At 34.2% G+C, this 15,113-nt stretch overlaps 1 long non-coding RNA gene and 1 pseudogene across 9 annotated transcripts; both read right to left on the reverse strand.

The window, feature by feature from the left end:
* Nucleotides 1–3,348: 3,348 nt before the first annotated feature.
* On the reverse strand, nucleotides 3,349–8,906 carry LOC104788054 (DNA (cytosine-5)-methyltransferase CMT3-like; annotated as a pseudogene). The gene is made up of 19 exons (XR_015557858.1): nucleotides 8,609–8,906; nucleotides 8,413–8,450; nucleotides 8,184–8,286; nucleotides 7,546–7,653; nucleotides 7,343–7,459; nucleotides 7,129–7,229; nucleotides 6,796–7,009; nucleotides 6,627–6,692; nucleotides 6,277–6,538; nucleotides 6,126–6,184; nucleotides 5,978–6,044; nucleotides 5,309–5,635; nucleotides 4,825–4,912; nucleotides 4,598–4,713; nucleotides 4,396–4,500; nucleotides 4,241–4,284; nucleotides 4,070–4,139; nucleotides 3,782–3,885; nucleotides 3,349–3,689 (listed from the first exon to the last, which is right to left on the reverse strand). The product of XR_015557858.1 is annotated as a DNA (cytosine-5)-methyltransferase CMT3-like (transcript).
* Nucleotides 8,907–9,142: 236 nt separating this feature from the next.
* LOC147944851 (uncharacterized) lies at nucleotides 9,143–11,010 on the reverse strand. 8 transcript variants are annotated; one of them, XR_015557863.1, is made up of 6 exons: nucleotides 10,977–11,010; nucleotides 10,759–10,814; nucleotides 10,600–10,657; nucleotides 10,434–10,506; nucleotides 10,289–10,341; nucleotides 9,143–9,458 (listed from the first exon to the last, which is right to left on the reverse strand). It is a non-coding gene; the product is annotated as an uncharacterized LOC147944851 (long non-coding RNA). The 8 variants fall into 8 exon arrangements; XR_015557862.1 differs by lacking the exon at nucleotides 10,977–11,010 and adding an exon at nucleotides 10,107–10,135 and having other exon boundaries at nucleotides 10,475–10,506; nucleotides 10,600–10,762; XR_015557866.1 differs by lacking the exons at nucleotides 10,759–10,814; nucleotides 10,977–11,010 and adding an exon at nucleotides 10,107–10,209 and having other exon boundaries at nucleotides 10,475–10,506; nucleotides 10,600–10,739.
* Between the last annotated feature and the right edge of the window lie 4,103 nt (nucleotides 11,011–15,113).

The raw sequence follows: 15,113 nt of genomic DNA on the forward strand, positions 1-15,113 counted from the left end.
AATCTTTTTTGAGTAGACATGATGAAAAATTCTTCTTCACAAATAACAATTTTTTTTATGTACGTATTCTCATATATGAAAAAGAAACACAGAAAATAGAACTTAGAATATCGAAGAAAAGGGATAATTTGTTTGTAGGGGTTTATTGACCATGTAAGTTTTTAAAAATTATATTTTCTCTGCTTTACAAAATGTGTCGTTTTAAGATTCTATTTTCATTTTCAATATATAATTTAATTTTATCTCTACTTTTCCACCTTATAAATTAAAGAAAAAAAATCTGTTTTCAACTCAAGTAAGCAAAAGAATGCGAGGCAATATATAAGATTAGACAGAAACAGAAAAAATATCTAAATTTCATATTTCAGCTGTATCGACTTTTTGAACTTGTACTATTAAATTTTTTAGAATTTGTATTTGCTCTCTTAATGACAAAAAACAATTGTACAAACTGCATTCACCTCAACTGCTTATTTTCTACGCTTTAAGATTAATACTGTACATCTGAATTCACCTGAAATTACACCGCAAATTAGGGGTAGAATATATTGTCTATTGGTTAGCGATTCTGAAACTCAGTAGTTGTCGGTTTTGCCACAATAGATAATGAAGGGGTTTAATTTGGTACACTTATAATAGATCGACCGGTGCGTGAGGGAAGAAAAGTAACATCCACCAAGTGAGGTTAGTTTGCAATATCGCACCTAAACCTAACCTCTTCCATCTATTCGTTTCACCTCTGTTTTGTGTCCTAAAGTTTTCTTGAAGTTATGTACGCTAGCTGATGATTTACTGTCTGACAGACAAACCTAACTATATAATTCACGCTTCATACTCATACATACTCATACATAGTAAAGGTGGAAGGTGTTTGTTAAAAAAAAAAAAGTGACGGTGAAAGGTTCCCAAACAAAAGACAGCTTACATATTCACAACAAACATTTCTACATGCATCAAACTTTTTTAAGAAAATCAGTAAACTTTTAACTAAACCCACCAATTCATATTAGAATCATATATGTAGCTGGCATGGTGATAGATTTATCAATAATCTGCAAAACAAAAACAGAAATACATCCATGAATGGTAAAATAGATGATGACTTACCAATCATAACTAATATCTAACTATTCGGTGTAATTTATTCTTTTTTATTTTTACTTTTTCTTAACCGCTTTCTTCATAATCGCTGGAAACAGTTAATCGGATCACTTATAAGAAACAGTTAACCGATTTTTTTTTTTTTTCAAAAACCTTATATTCAATTTTTTTTTTAACAATAAATTAAAGATATTATTTAAAATTAGGATGCCACAAGAAAAATGAGGCTTAAAATGTAGGAGTAGGACTGAAGCAGGACCTACTTGTGAAAAATCAAGCGATAGACTAAGTCTCCATTGATATCGTTGGATTAGCATCAAACGTGTATACAAGGTTGGAATATCATGTTTCTAAATTCTCCATCTGAATTTTATTTATTTTTTCTGGCCATTAACTGCAATAGAAAATATCTAGAACAAACGGCTTTAATGCTTACGATATTCAAACAACTTGAGAGTTGGAACGTAAGCGTTGTTTGGTGTCTCAACCACTTGAGCAAAACTCGATATACTATTTTCATTTGGTTTTTGGCTTTTTGTGCTGTCTGGATGAACAAGGACTTGCCAACGTATAAGCGAAGGATTCAAATACATTAGTTTGAATAGTTTGATGAAAGGGTTTTGAAGTAAGTCATCAGAATATAAAACGTCACGATGCATTAATATAATTTATAAACGTCAACATACATGGACTAGTCTAGCTATAAACAGTCAATTTATATACGTGACTCGTTTCTTCCGTTACCAAAACGGCAAACTGTATCAGTAAACATTAATTTAAAGAAATGGTTGAATAGCTTATCATGATGTTTTTTGTATTATTTAAATCATTTACTACGAAATCATGACTCATAGCATAATGGTTTGTAATAGTGTTGTGACCTTATCACAACCCAAATTCAAACCCCACATATAACATATCGCAATAATGACTTGAGCTTAGCATATTAAAAAACATTGATTAGTAATGTAATTTATCTTAATAGCTATATATAAACTTACTGAAGATCACATAATGTGTAGATAAACGTTAATTACGACGACTTAGGCACTTAGCCATGTGAAAAAGGAGATTGGAACGAAGCTATTTTATACAACCACTGATTTTAAATATAATACGAGAAAGATACAAAAGGGGATGTCCACGTCTATCCGAGTCATTCATCTATTTTTATTAGTTACAAAAACTCAACATATAACGTGATATTTTTCGTTTTCTTTAGCCTAAAAAATTCAGACTAGTATTAAAAACTAGTGATGAGGGAGGCCATCAGATCTATAATTGGGTCAAGATAATAATATTAATGGGACAATTAACAAATTGATAGGAGCTAGATATCCATTTTAATACAATCTTCACACTATTAATATGAAAAAATAATATAGCTTGTTGGGTTTAATCTAGGAAGTTCTCGGAAAGTAGAACTAATATAACTAATCAGCTTCGGTGCGTCAAGTCGATTCATCGATGATGTATATTTGTATTATTAATAGACCATGCCCGACAGAAACGACGATGTTCGAGTTAGTGGACCAGTCTTGTATGTTTCTATGTAATTTTGATTAACTGGTGATTTTTATATTACAGTTTTTTCCAATAATCTGTAAACAGGTTTTGCCGGGATATACATACGATTACTTATATAAAAATTAATAATTTAGGAGAAAAATACTTATATGACATGTATCGGGTCAATAAAAATACGTTCCGAATCCTAGGAAAATTTGTGATTCCTTTCATATTTGTTATTTTAAACCTTAAATAGAGTAAGACTTTTAGAAATACACTACAAACTTGTGTTAAATGCAGTTGAAAAAACACCCTTCTAGTACTAAAAAAGAGCCATATACAGAAAACAACTGATACTATAAAGCAAAATAGAATACAATGATGGAAGAAGCCAACCATATATATAAATAAACGAAAACATACACAAAACTAAAACTTTAACTCAACAAGCTATATACAATACCAAACCAACAAGGAATCCTATCTTTCAGACTCCAGAAGTTCTTTTATAAAATATCACCATAATCTCTCAAATATTTGGGTTTGTCTCTAAGTTAAATCTCAATCTGAAAACTTTGTCTATTATTAGGCTTGGGCAAATATTTGGGTTTAAGTACCAAATGCTTTTGTACCACGGCTCTATTGGGCTTCGTAGGTTATTAGCAAGCACTTCATATGATTTACCCTTAAAACAGATCTTATTTTTAGTGGCCTTATATATTATTAAGAGGCAAAAAGTTTTTGTAACCCAACGAATCAAACAATAACTTTGATCAAAAGAGAGAGAATCCCATAAGATATCCATAGAATCTGATTTAAACGAAAATCCTAAAGAAATTCAGAACAATAACTTGGAAATTGAAAACAATCAAAGATAAACTGAAGGACAATGAAATCAATAGAGTTCATGCAAGTTCGGAAGGAAGATTTGTGTTCAAGGCTTCATGTGAGCGAAACCTTCAGGCAGAGTAAGAAGTGGATCATCGTTTCTTACTGTGAGACCTTGGAATGCCATTGCCCAAGCATATCCAAGGGCCTTCGCTACTGGAACTGCAACCGTGTTACCAACTTGAATGTACCTGAAAAACAAAAATATTTATATAAGATTTAGTCTGAATTTCAAATTTCAAATCTCAGAAACTCTAACAAAACAGAATCACAATTAACTCACTTTTGTTTTGGTGGGCCAAAGAGTTTGTAGTCATCAGGAAAGCCCTAGAGACTGGCAATTTCTCTAATGGATAGAACACGATCTTGCTGGGGATGAATGATCACCTGCAATCATAAACAACGTCAAATAGGTAACTCTTACGTTGTTTCCAATATTTCTATTCACATCCAAAGGGAATCTATGCAAATCTAGAACACGATAATAACTGTGTCTTTTAGTCTCTAAACTAACTTACTTACAACTAGCCAAAATTCAGAACATATAATTATTTTTCATGAAAGGTCTCACCTGGTTGTGTGGTTCCGCTTGAGTGACAACCGTAGTGACAGTATCATCCCACCAGAGGCGTCCAAAGGGCCTGAAAAAAAAGCAAATGGTTTAGGTCACACTTCTATAACAGAATAAAGTTAGGCAAATTCAGAATTTACAGAGAATGAAGAAAGGTAAATGAAAACTTACTTGGATGATATTTCGTCGACATAACTCACGGCATAATCGGGTACCTGTTTGAACAACATAGGTAGTCAATACAAAAGAAAAGCAAGTATAGCAGTCCATGAAGAAGAAAAAGCAAATTTTATATGAGGACCAAAAAAAGAGATGAATATGATTACCAACGGATTTCCAGATTCAAACATGAACCTTTCCATACTCTCATCCAAGTGAACTACATTACCGTGTCCAACAATTACACCAAGAAAGTCCCTAAAATTTGCTCCCTAATACCAATGTACTGGAAAAAATCAGAATAATCTTAGAAAACTAAAACAAACAAGAACCAAAAAAATAAGATCAACGAATATGAGAAGGTTGTACCTTCTTCTCGGAGACACGACAAACATGCTGATAATCATCAATATTCAGATTCAAGGGATGGTGATCATATAAGACATGCTCTTTAGAATTGAAATTTGTTGATGACTCTAAAACTTCTGTTCAAAAAGTTCATAAACAATTTTTCAATGAACCTCAAGTTGCCATAATAGTTGTCTTTTATTTTTTGTTTTACATCATCCCCCAAAAAACAAAAGTTAGAATCTTACCATCTTTTCTAAGTCTGATGAACTGTTGAAATGGAATTATGGGATCTTTGTCATATGGTATCTCATCCCTCACCTCACTGTTTTCAACCTAAACTCAAAGTAAAACTTAGTAAGACAAGAATATGCAAGACAAATATGCTAAGTTTTAGTATAGATAAGCCAGACATCTAGACTTACTGCTGGAATATCATATATCATGTCTTTAAGTAAAAGTTTGTCTACCAACTTCACAGTATGGCCTTCATTATAGGCTACTGTGTTCTTTTGCATTAAATATAAGCAAAGATGTGTATTTGCTAGACATATGGAATAGTAATACACTCACTTAGGTCTCTTACCTCAAACTCCACAGGAACATTTCCTCTCATGACTACATCATGAGTTGGAAGTGGAAATTGAGGAAGCATGTGAAATAGAAAGATACAACTTAAGAATACCATCTATTCATTTATATAAAACAAAGAAATAACATTAAATTTTTTACCTCACTAGAGGGTGCACCGCATAAGAAGAACCGCATGCAGAACTGAGCAAGACCATATGCACCTGCAGCCATCATTCCCATTCGACTTTGGTAATTCATTTGGATAAGCCGTCCCACAGCATACGCAAGGTAGCCCTTAGCAAACTTCAGCATGTCAACCACATTTTCCATTAAAACGTATTTTGGATTCAGAAACTCCACAATTTTCATATAAACAAGAAGCTGCTTATTCTTCTCATCGTTTAGAGGCTCCTCTGTGTTCCTGAAGCGGTTATGACCACTGATTCCTTGAGAGGAAGGACCGCCGCAAATAACATTAACACCTCCCTAAATTAGTGTTTAGGCATTATTGTCAAGAATATGAGATTGTAAAACTCTTATTCTTATATTTACCAATAAAGTGAGGACTTCTCTAACAACTGTCACCTAATCACCAATTCCAGGATAATGCTTTAATCCCTAACTATTCAATTACTAACTCTATTTAACCCGTTCAGCAACTTGCAACTAACTGACACACAACAATATTTTTGATGAACTATCAAACACAAACTAATATAAGTACATTATCTATACATACGACGCATAGAGCTTAGCACATAAAAGAAGAACTTTTCATTGGCTTCAGAAATTTAAGAAAGCAAATGTATTAGGTGTAAAGAAACATACTTGTAACGGAAGGATGCCAGATTTATATCCACTTTCAACAAACTCTTTGATCTTTTCCCGGTAATTACTGTTTACAGATAAATTTAGAGACTTTAACAAACTATTGACATATGTTATTTTAAGGAAGCACTCTTTATCTTATGTTTACATGAGTCCTTCAATGAGTTCCCATGTATCATGCGAAGGAGCATAATCCAGCCACCGTACCTATTATATCCAAACATCAGAGAAGATTGTGACTATAAGAAGGCAAAACCATGAAATATAGAGTGAAATTTGTACAAACAGAGCAACAATACCTTCAAATAAAGTCCACTTTTCTTTATATTTTTAGGATCGCTGAAGGTAATACCAACAATCTTTGCCACTGTAAATACCTCTCCATCATCTTCATTGTCACTCTCCTTGCTATCATCTTTATCGTCCTCAACAACAGTCATCCCATAAAGGTTATTATATTCTTCCGAATTTGGACTTTTTCTCAAAGAGAAATAAATGTATAGTTTTTCACACTCCTTAAGCAGCAACATGAAATCAATCTTCTGCGGACATGTTTCTTATCTAAAATGAAGTGACTTTTGAGACTAAACATAGGGGATTAAATTGAATTGGAAAAATGGAAAACATAAAGAAATACTGAAAATCTTACTTGTGTTTCTGGGTGGTTATGCTCCAAGCTTTTACACGCATGTGCATTCATGTCGACAGCCCATTTCTTGAGAAATTATTTTTTTATAAAGCAAAAAAATAGCATCAAAGAGATTGAACAAATCTGATAACTATTAAACAATTATAGTTAGCAAGTTAAAATGCCTCACAATGACAAGTTTCAAACCAGCGAGTTTTGCTTTGCACCCATGCACAACCCAGTGGACATTGCACCGCAACCACAGTAGAGGTCAAGCAATGTTGCCTCTCTTTTAGCAACAATAGCTTGAGAAGTTTTTTTATCCTCTGATATAACAACAACTCCTCCGTTTACATCATTATCACTGGATATTGTTGAACTTTCACTTATAGCCATCTTGGTATCTGCACAATCGAAAGATCTATATATGATTAGTTATCTTTAGAAACTGCAGCATGTTATCTAATCCATTGACGGTGGAAAGAAAATCTAACTTGATAAATCGACTGTTAAAAGCACTAACCTTCTTGTATAGCTTCAAAATGTTGAATAACGCAACAAATAGTTCATATCACAATAGTAATCACAGTTTTTTGTTGCAGCGATAGTCTCCGCAGTATTTTCCTGGCATGAGAAACATATGTAAGTTAGTATCAATGGAAGATTGCACAAAATACCAAATAACCAAAAACATACACTATAAATAACAACCGACTATAAATTAAATAAGTACGTACATTTAAGGAAATCATCAAAATTTCAAGCTTTTTGACAAGGGTTCCTAATTTATTTGTATCTCGAACCTTCGAGAAAAACACACGTTTGTCACTTATTGCATTGAGGTTGCCAATTACCTGAAAGTTAAGAAAACCAAAAACTTTAGACAATTCAACATAGTAAAAAAAGAAAAGGTAAAGAACAATAAAATTTTGATTCTTACAGTATCAGAAGCTCTTTAGAACCATTGAACCGCAAAGTATAGTTTCCCATTAGCCCTTTCGAACATTTCAACAGTTTTACAAATGTAAGGCGCGTTCCCCTTACCAGCCTAAACAAACAAAATAAAACTAAATTGTGAGAAATGCAAGTCATCTATAGTAAAGTATCTAATTATTTTGTAAAAGCATAGAACAATATGATAAGCCACCATAAAAGCTAAAGATGTTCCTATCTTTAATGGGAATATGACAGCCTAAATAACAATCAGTAGTTATTGTTTCAGATGAGTTCTTCAGCTAGGAAATGTAGCTATTATCAATGTGTCTTCATAAACATTTGCAGAAATATAAATCATGACAAACAGAGACAATGCAAACATATTTATCGGTTTATAAATGAAAAATGTTCAGTGAGGAGAAAGTGATCCCCATTAACAAATTATCCATCCTGCACTTTAAATTATTCTATAAAAATTAACAATGCTGGCACATTTACAAAGTGGTATAAAACCCAACAATCATCAAACTCAAAACACTAATAAACAAAATGTCTTTCACAATCTCCTATCTTGCAAGTAATGTGCTAAAGATAAATTGATGCTTTCAAAAGTAAATTTCTCATTCAGAAATAGAGTCATACCTGCACATAAGCATCATCATTAAGCTCATATGTATGGGACTCATCAACAATAGCACGTCTAAAATTGCATCGAGCCCGAATTATCTCTTCAACATCATCATCCCTACAAAAATGAAATCACTTAATCATTCCATCAAGAAACAAAAAAAAAAACACATTTTTTAACAAACAAAAGTAAAACCGAACTATCTGATTAAGCGCTAGAAAGCAAAAGACTCAAACAACTTACTTTTTCTTTCCCCTTGACCGAGCTTCAGGTTTCTTCACCTGAGAACAAAAAAAAAATCAAGCAAAAAAGCAAAATTCCTTCAAAAATCAATAGATCTGAAACAAATCCCAGTAAATTTCAAACAAATCTAACCATTGCATACATAACCCACACTGAAACACCCAAGATTCAAAGTTTCCGATAAAGTGAAAAATACCTCGATCGGTTTGTATCTGTCAGCCCAAGCAGTTTGAGGGTAACCATCTATTTTGGGGTGGTATACGAAGGACATGCGTAGTTTAGTTCCAGAGATGCGCCATAGTTCCTGCCATAACTCACTTGTTAAAACTGGATCGCGATCGCTTGCAATAGATTGCAATAAATTTTGGAATGCCATCTTCGGGATGTCAGGAGGGTGAATGCAGACTTGGTGATATCCTGCGGTGAGATCGAGCTTGGTGAAGGCGGTGGCACATGTTTCTCGATTCACTACCACAAATATCTACATTGATAGCAGTAGAGAAATGCTATAATACGTCATAGGTTTTTCACAAACACTATGTTAGGCTACTGTTATCGGATACGTATGTTATATTAAAATCTTCTACTATAGCAGTAACAAATACTTTGCTATTGTGTTTTTTTTTTAATTTTTAAAAACAATGTAATAAGTCATTTTTCATGCTATGTTAGGAGCTTCTACCATAGCTCTCTTTCAATTTATTTTGCAAAATCTATTTATATATATAGATTTCATAAATCATCTGTATATATAATATAACAAAAAAAATGTCATACATAAGATCATACCAAGTCTTATACTAATGTGCAGTGCAGCCAAGTTTTGAAACAAAATAAAACTAACATCCTAAGTGCCACCAACTGGATCTTCCGTTGAACTCGTAACACCATCAACCGCATCTTCATGGCTCTAGCCACACCATCCTTGTCCTTCATCGCCTTTACTTAATAAGAAAGTAAAAATGCTATGTAATAGCTCTAGTAGACTTGTTCACACATGGCTTCCATTCCGCACCTTTACAAGAAGGTTTCCAAATCGTTGATGTCTATAAAATACAAATTTCATTGCCAAAATGTGAGAAAGGATATAACATGTACCAATTAGGTGACAATACTTAGCTATATAAAGAAAACCGCAGCAATACATTATTCCCCTAAACATTGTACTCTCTAAATGGATCAATACTAAAACTCATGAGAAAATGTAATTAGAGTTGAAACTAGATCAAACGGTTATAGTGAAGGCATGTATCAAGATTTATAAAGAGACTAATCATATCATAGGAGATCCAAATTGATATAGTATTCCCGAGTTGTAAGAACACTATAGTGAGATACTAGCTCAGAATAGTTATATAAATGGTTAAGTAGATCTTTTACCTCAATGAGACAATACAAGTAAAATCAAACACTTTAACAATGCAATATTGGTTCTTGGGAAGAAGCTCAATTGATAATACACCCTAAAAACACTAGATTTAAAACATAAATGCAGACATATATAAGACAGCAAAAGTCATAATGATGAATGCATGCATATACGAGATATATATATTTGAGTTTGATGTGAGAGTTCCACAAATCAAGATCTTTGTTCTAAACCATTCAAAATACTAAACAAAGCCATATCCAACAAAATGAAAAGATACATGGAGAACAAGAGCGATGCACATAGGGAGTAGGTGACAATATACCTAAGCAACAACGAGACCACTGATGTGAGCTATATAACAGAGCAAAAAAGGCACCAAACTTGTCAGAAAATCACTAGAATAGAAGCGTGATTACCAACTTAAACTGTTTCAAACATGGAAAATACAACTTAATGAAATCATCTAAAGTTAAGAGATAAAATCTGAAGTTTAAGAGATGTTACCAAACTTGTTTCTTGCTCTAATCGCATTGTCGTATCTCAGCTGAAGGAGCAAACTGTAGAAATAGAAAACCAAACACAACATGAGCACGAAAATAAATCAAAGCTCCTGCAATAAACATAAATCAAACACAACATGAGCACGAACACTATCTATGGCGGTTTCAAGCACCCTTGTCAAGCACATACCTCGAAAAGCTAGCTCCTTTCCTAATCCTCTTCTACAAATCAATCAAAAAAACAAACGAAATAAAAAAAACCAAATACAAAAACTAAACCTAAATTTGTTCATCTTTAATCTATAAGAAGCTCACATCAACGATGGGCACAAAGCATGTTTCAGCCACACCATCGAGAATAGCTTCACCGACGCTGGAATGAGATTCCACACCCTTCATCTTAACCCACACAACTCGCCTATTTCCAGAATTGATTTGGACTAGAGAAATGAAACAATATCTGGAGTTACTTACTTGTGTCCAGCGACGAGTTATGCGATTCACCAATTAATTGCGGCGGAATCGAAAACCTAAATTTTCAATTTGGAGGAAAAAAAAAATTTGATTCCCGCTTGCGATTATGAGATGAGAGAAAGGCAGAGAGAAATAAAGTGAGAGGGAGGCTGAGAGAGTGAGATATCAAAGATCAAAAGAAGGAATACAATAGAAAAGAAGACCGGAGAAGAGGATACCGTCGAGTGGGTTTTTTTTTTTCTGTTCAAAGTTGTTTTTTTCTTTTCTTTCCATACAATTTTAAGGGAAAAGTCACAATGACCTAGGTGTCTAGCGCCGATGAAAATATAGGCTCTAAAATCTCCTGGTTAGTAAACTTTTGGTATAGCTTTTGAAAAGTGTTATTACATAGTAAGCCAAATTACAAACACATCTTTAATAACAGTTGTGAAAAATAAGCTATCTTCTGGTGCTATCAATGTTAAGTTTTCTTGTAGTGATTTCCTCATTTTGGAAGTAAGCATAACGGTATGGCTTAACGTTAATCGGATCAACGCCTTCCTTAAGAGTGATGTAGTGCTCTATCTCTCGCGCATGTGGAAGTGTTGTATGCGGCTGAAACATGTCGTCAAAGTCACTAAGAAAATGAGCGATGTCGTCAGGAACCGATGAAACGATGACATTACTTAACGCAAAACAGGCCTAACCCCTTCGGGCTTCTTTTGTGATTTCATCTTGTTGGGCCCGTTCGATTTGTTTGCTTAGCAGCCTGTGGATCACTATCTTCTGGCCAGCCCAACTAAACTCCATCATGTGGGCTCTCCAACCGCACATAGTCGGGCCCAATAACTCCAACTATTGGACGCTGAGAACCACATCCAACCCTTGTAGTGGTAACACAAAGAAGTCGAGGCTGAATGAAGCGCCACCCAGATCCATCGCGACGTGACGATATGTGCCCCAACACTTAAGTGGATGGCCATATGTTTGAGATTAAGGCGGCTGGCTGTCTCTCACTGATGAAGTTATGTGTAGCACCGCTATCGATCAAAGCAACCAATAGTTGTTAGTTACCCACCGCGTGCACTCGAGGCGTTTGCTTCGTATACCAACCCGTGAGAGCCTGCAGTGTGATCTCTGTCTCTTCAGGCTCGATTTGACCCTCATCCTCTTCTTCTCCTCATCCTCCCCCACCATCAACAGCAATTGCTAATTTCAACTTTTATAACCCGACGTGTAACGTTCATCGCAGCTAAAGCAAAGACCCAGACTCTTGCTTTCGTTTTAGTTCGTCCCGACTCAGCTTCTTTGGTGCGGAATTGGAAGATTCCCATGGATGTTGCTATGACGCTGGCGCCGTGTTTGGTGTAATCGTCCGTACAAAGGGTGGTGGCTTACGGTACTCCTTCTTCTGGCGCTGCAACTGCCCTTCCATCAACCGAGCATAGTTGATTACTTCTCTGATAGAGTTTGGTTGGAACATTCAAATCCCATTTGCAATGGAGGAATGCAGACCGTTCATGTAAGTGCCAACCAACGCTTCCTGTGTCCAGCCGTACACCTTATTGTGCAACCTCTCAAACTCTTCCTGGTACTCGTTTAGTGTCCCTGTTTGGCGAATTTGCATTAGTGCCTTGTGAAAAATTTCACCATCATTCGGTCAATACCTTGCCCACAGTTCAACTTCGAATACCTCCCACGTTAGCAACAGAGGATCGTTTCGCAACGCCTTTGCTGTAGCCTGCCACCAGCCATTAGCAACGCCATCTAGATGGAAAGTTGTGAAACGCACCATCTGATCAAGGCGCATCTCATGATACTCAAAGTATTGCTTCACTTTGATTAGCCATTCTGTTAGATCATATTCATGAAATCTCGGGAAGTTAATCTTCGCAGAACAGGCTTGAGTGACATCATTCTGGTGGTAATTTTCTGCAAACGGGTTATCAAACTCGTCCCTATTCTCCGCCCCTTGGTGATGACTTCGTTCGTTCTGGTGGCTCCCCCTTGACACGGATCCTCCCCTAGGATCACGGTTGTTCACGGCTACCATCAAGCGAGTGAAGGACTCTTCCATCTTCCTATGTTTATCCTCCATATCTCCTTTCAAGTCCACCATGGCCGTGTTCATCTCTGCAGTTCGTCCTGCAACACACCTTGACTGGTTTCTAACTCTTCTAACCACTTCTTGTTGGTCCCCATCGGCTAAACGGATGGCTCCGGAGTCACGATGTGTTTACCTTTGCGTTTAGAACGTCGAAGAGAAATAATTGTTGAGAAAAAGTGCTCTGATACCAATTGTTTGGTCCCTCTTCAAAGTACGAGTATTTGCTAGTAATGCAAACAAGATCGATATTTGTTGGGTAGTTATGACTATGTCTTTTTGTGGTTTTCTCATTTATATAAATACTTGGAGATCAACTCCTTACAACGCTGGAACTGAACATGGAGCCTAACTCCTTACACAACTGGAAACAAGGAAAAAGTGGCATCATAGAGATACCACGTTATTTGCAACAAGAAAGGAAAACATAGACTAAGGTCCTGATTGGTAACAGACTTTTAATACTTAAAAATTATTTAAAGCAGTTACAATCATTTTTTTGGCAATCAAACTTTTTTTGCTTTTGTTTTTTCTAAAGCTTTCAAATCCACTTCTTTTCTCCTTCTTTGTTTTCTCATTTTTTTTAAAATGTCAAAACCATGCTTTAAAGCTAAACAATTAAAAAATATTTGTTTTTCTCCCATTACATCTAAAAGCTCTCCAAAAGTATTTATATATATATACTTTACATATTATATTTTTACAAATTAATAATTCTCATTTTTTTCTCTTTCTTTTAAGATTCATTTCAATAATAATTTTTGCTTTTTCATCATCATCATTAATAATAGTGTAAAAGAGTTTATGAAATTCATCATTAGTAAGAGAGTAACATTCAAAACAATGCATTGATTAGTATTTAATGGATTTTTGACTATTCATATAACTACTCAATTAAAAAAATACAAAACAATTAAAAATCATTCAAAAATGGAAAATCAATCACCAAAAACAAAACAAAAACAGAATTTTCAAACAAAATCACATATTAGATTGACTTACATTTTTAATTTTTTAATTTATCATTAATAAAATTTATTCTTGTTATTAAATTGCTATATAAATTAAATTCTGACATAATATATATTTATTAAAATTATATTATTAATATATAAAAATAATAAAAAACAGTTACAACTTTAAAAGTTGTTGGTAAACAATCAGATTTTAACAGTTAAAAGTTAAATTTTTTACAGTCAAACCATCTACAACCAAATTCTCTACAATTAAAATTTAGGGAGGGTGTATTGAAACAATGATTTTGGAGGATTTGATGGGATTTAGGAAATTTTGAATTTTTGTAGATTTTAGGAAAATTGATATGATTTATAGGAAAATTCTTTCAAATCCCACCTAAAACCATGAGATTTGGATTTCTGTATTTTTAACTAAATAAATCCTCTCAAATCCTCCAGAATCACTAAAACTTATTAAAATCCAAATACACAATCTATTTTGAATAACAATGGATTTTAAAATAGATTTTTAAATCATCAGTTCCATAACAATGGATTTTAGAAGACTTTTTAAAATTCATGATTAAATAGCATAAAATTTGTAACTTTTACAAAAATTATTTAAAATATCAAATTGAATACACCCCTCTCTCGAAGTTAAAATTTCTAAAAAGTAATCGCGGTTACCAATGGACGTAAGTGTATCATGGGTTGGATTTGCTCACCCGCTTGGACCGAGTTGGAATTTCCGGGCTTATGGCGTTAGTGGGCCTTATGCTTGCATCACATCTTTTCCACAATTAATCATATTAAAAACAACTCAAACATGATCGTATCCGATCTCCATGATTAGTGAATTAGTGACTCCGCGAACAGCGCGGGATTGGACTTAGTGTGTAGTTAAAGATTTGAAAAGGTCGTTTTGGAGTTAAAACGTTCCTATATATATACTTGGAACAACTAAACAGAAACGTGGAAACGTTTCTATATATAAATGGTAACAGTAAACATGAAGGAGAACATGCTACTAATTAATGGAGTAGTGTTAAGACTGTTAGTGTGTTACATTATTTGCAAATAACTGAAGTTAAAAGAACAAAAGACTTTTAATTTGGGGATCTCGCCACGCTTGTCGTACGTTATCTCATCACTACTAGACCAAAGAATTACTCTAACCAGTAACCACTACTTATTTTGTTTCTGTAAAATTGAATAATTTATATGCACCTCTTTAGGTTCATATGTAGACATGGTTCTCTTGGTATCTCATATGGGCTTGTTACTTGTGTATACTTGTGTTGTTACTAAAAAAAGGT

The sequence above is a fragment of the Camelina sativa genome, chromosome 5 (assembly GCF_030686135.1).
Source record: "Camelina sativa cultivar CO46 ecotype springtype chromosome 5, ASM3068613v1".
NCBI classification, from domain to species: domain Eukaryota; kingdom Viridiplantae; phylum Streptophyta; class Magnoliopsida; order Brassicales; family Brassicaceae; genus Camelina; species Camelina sativa.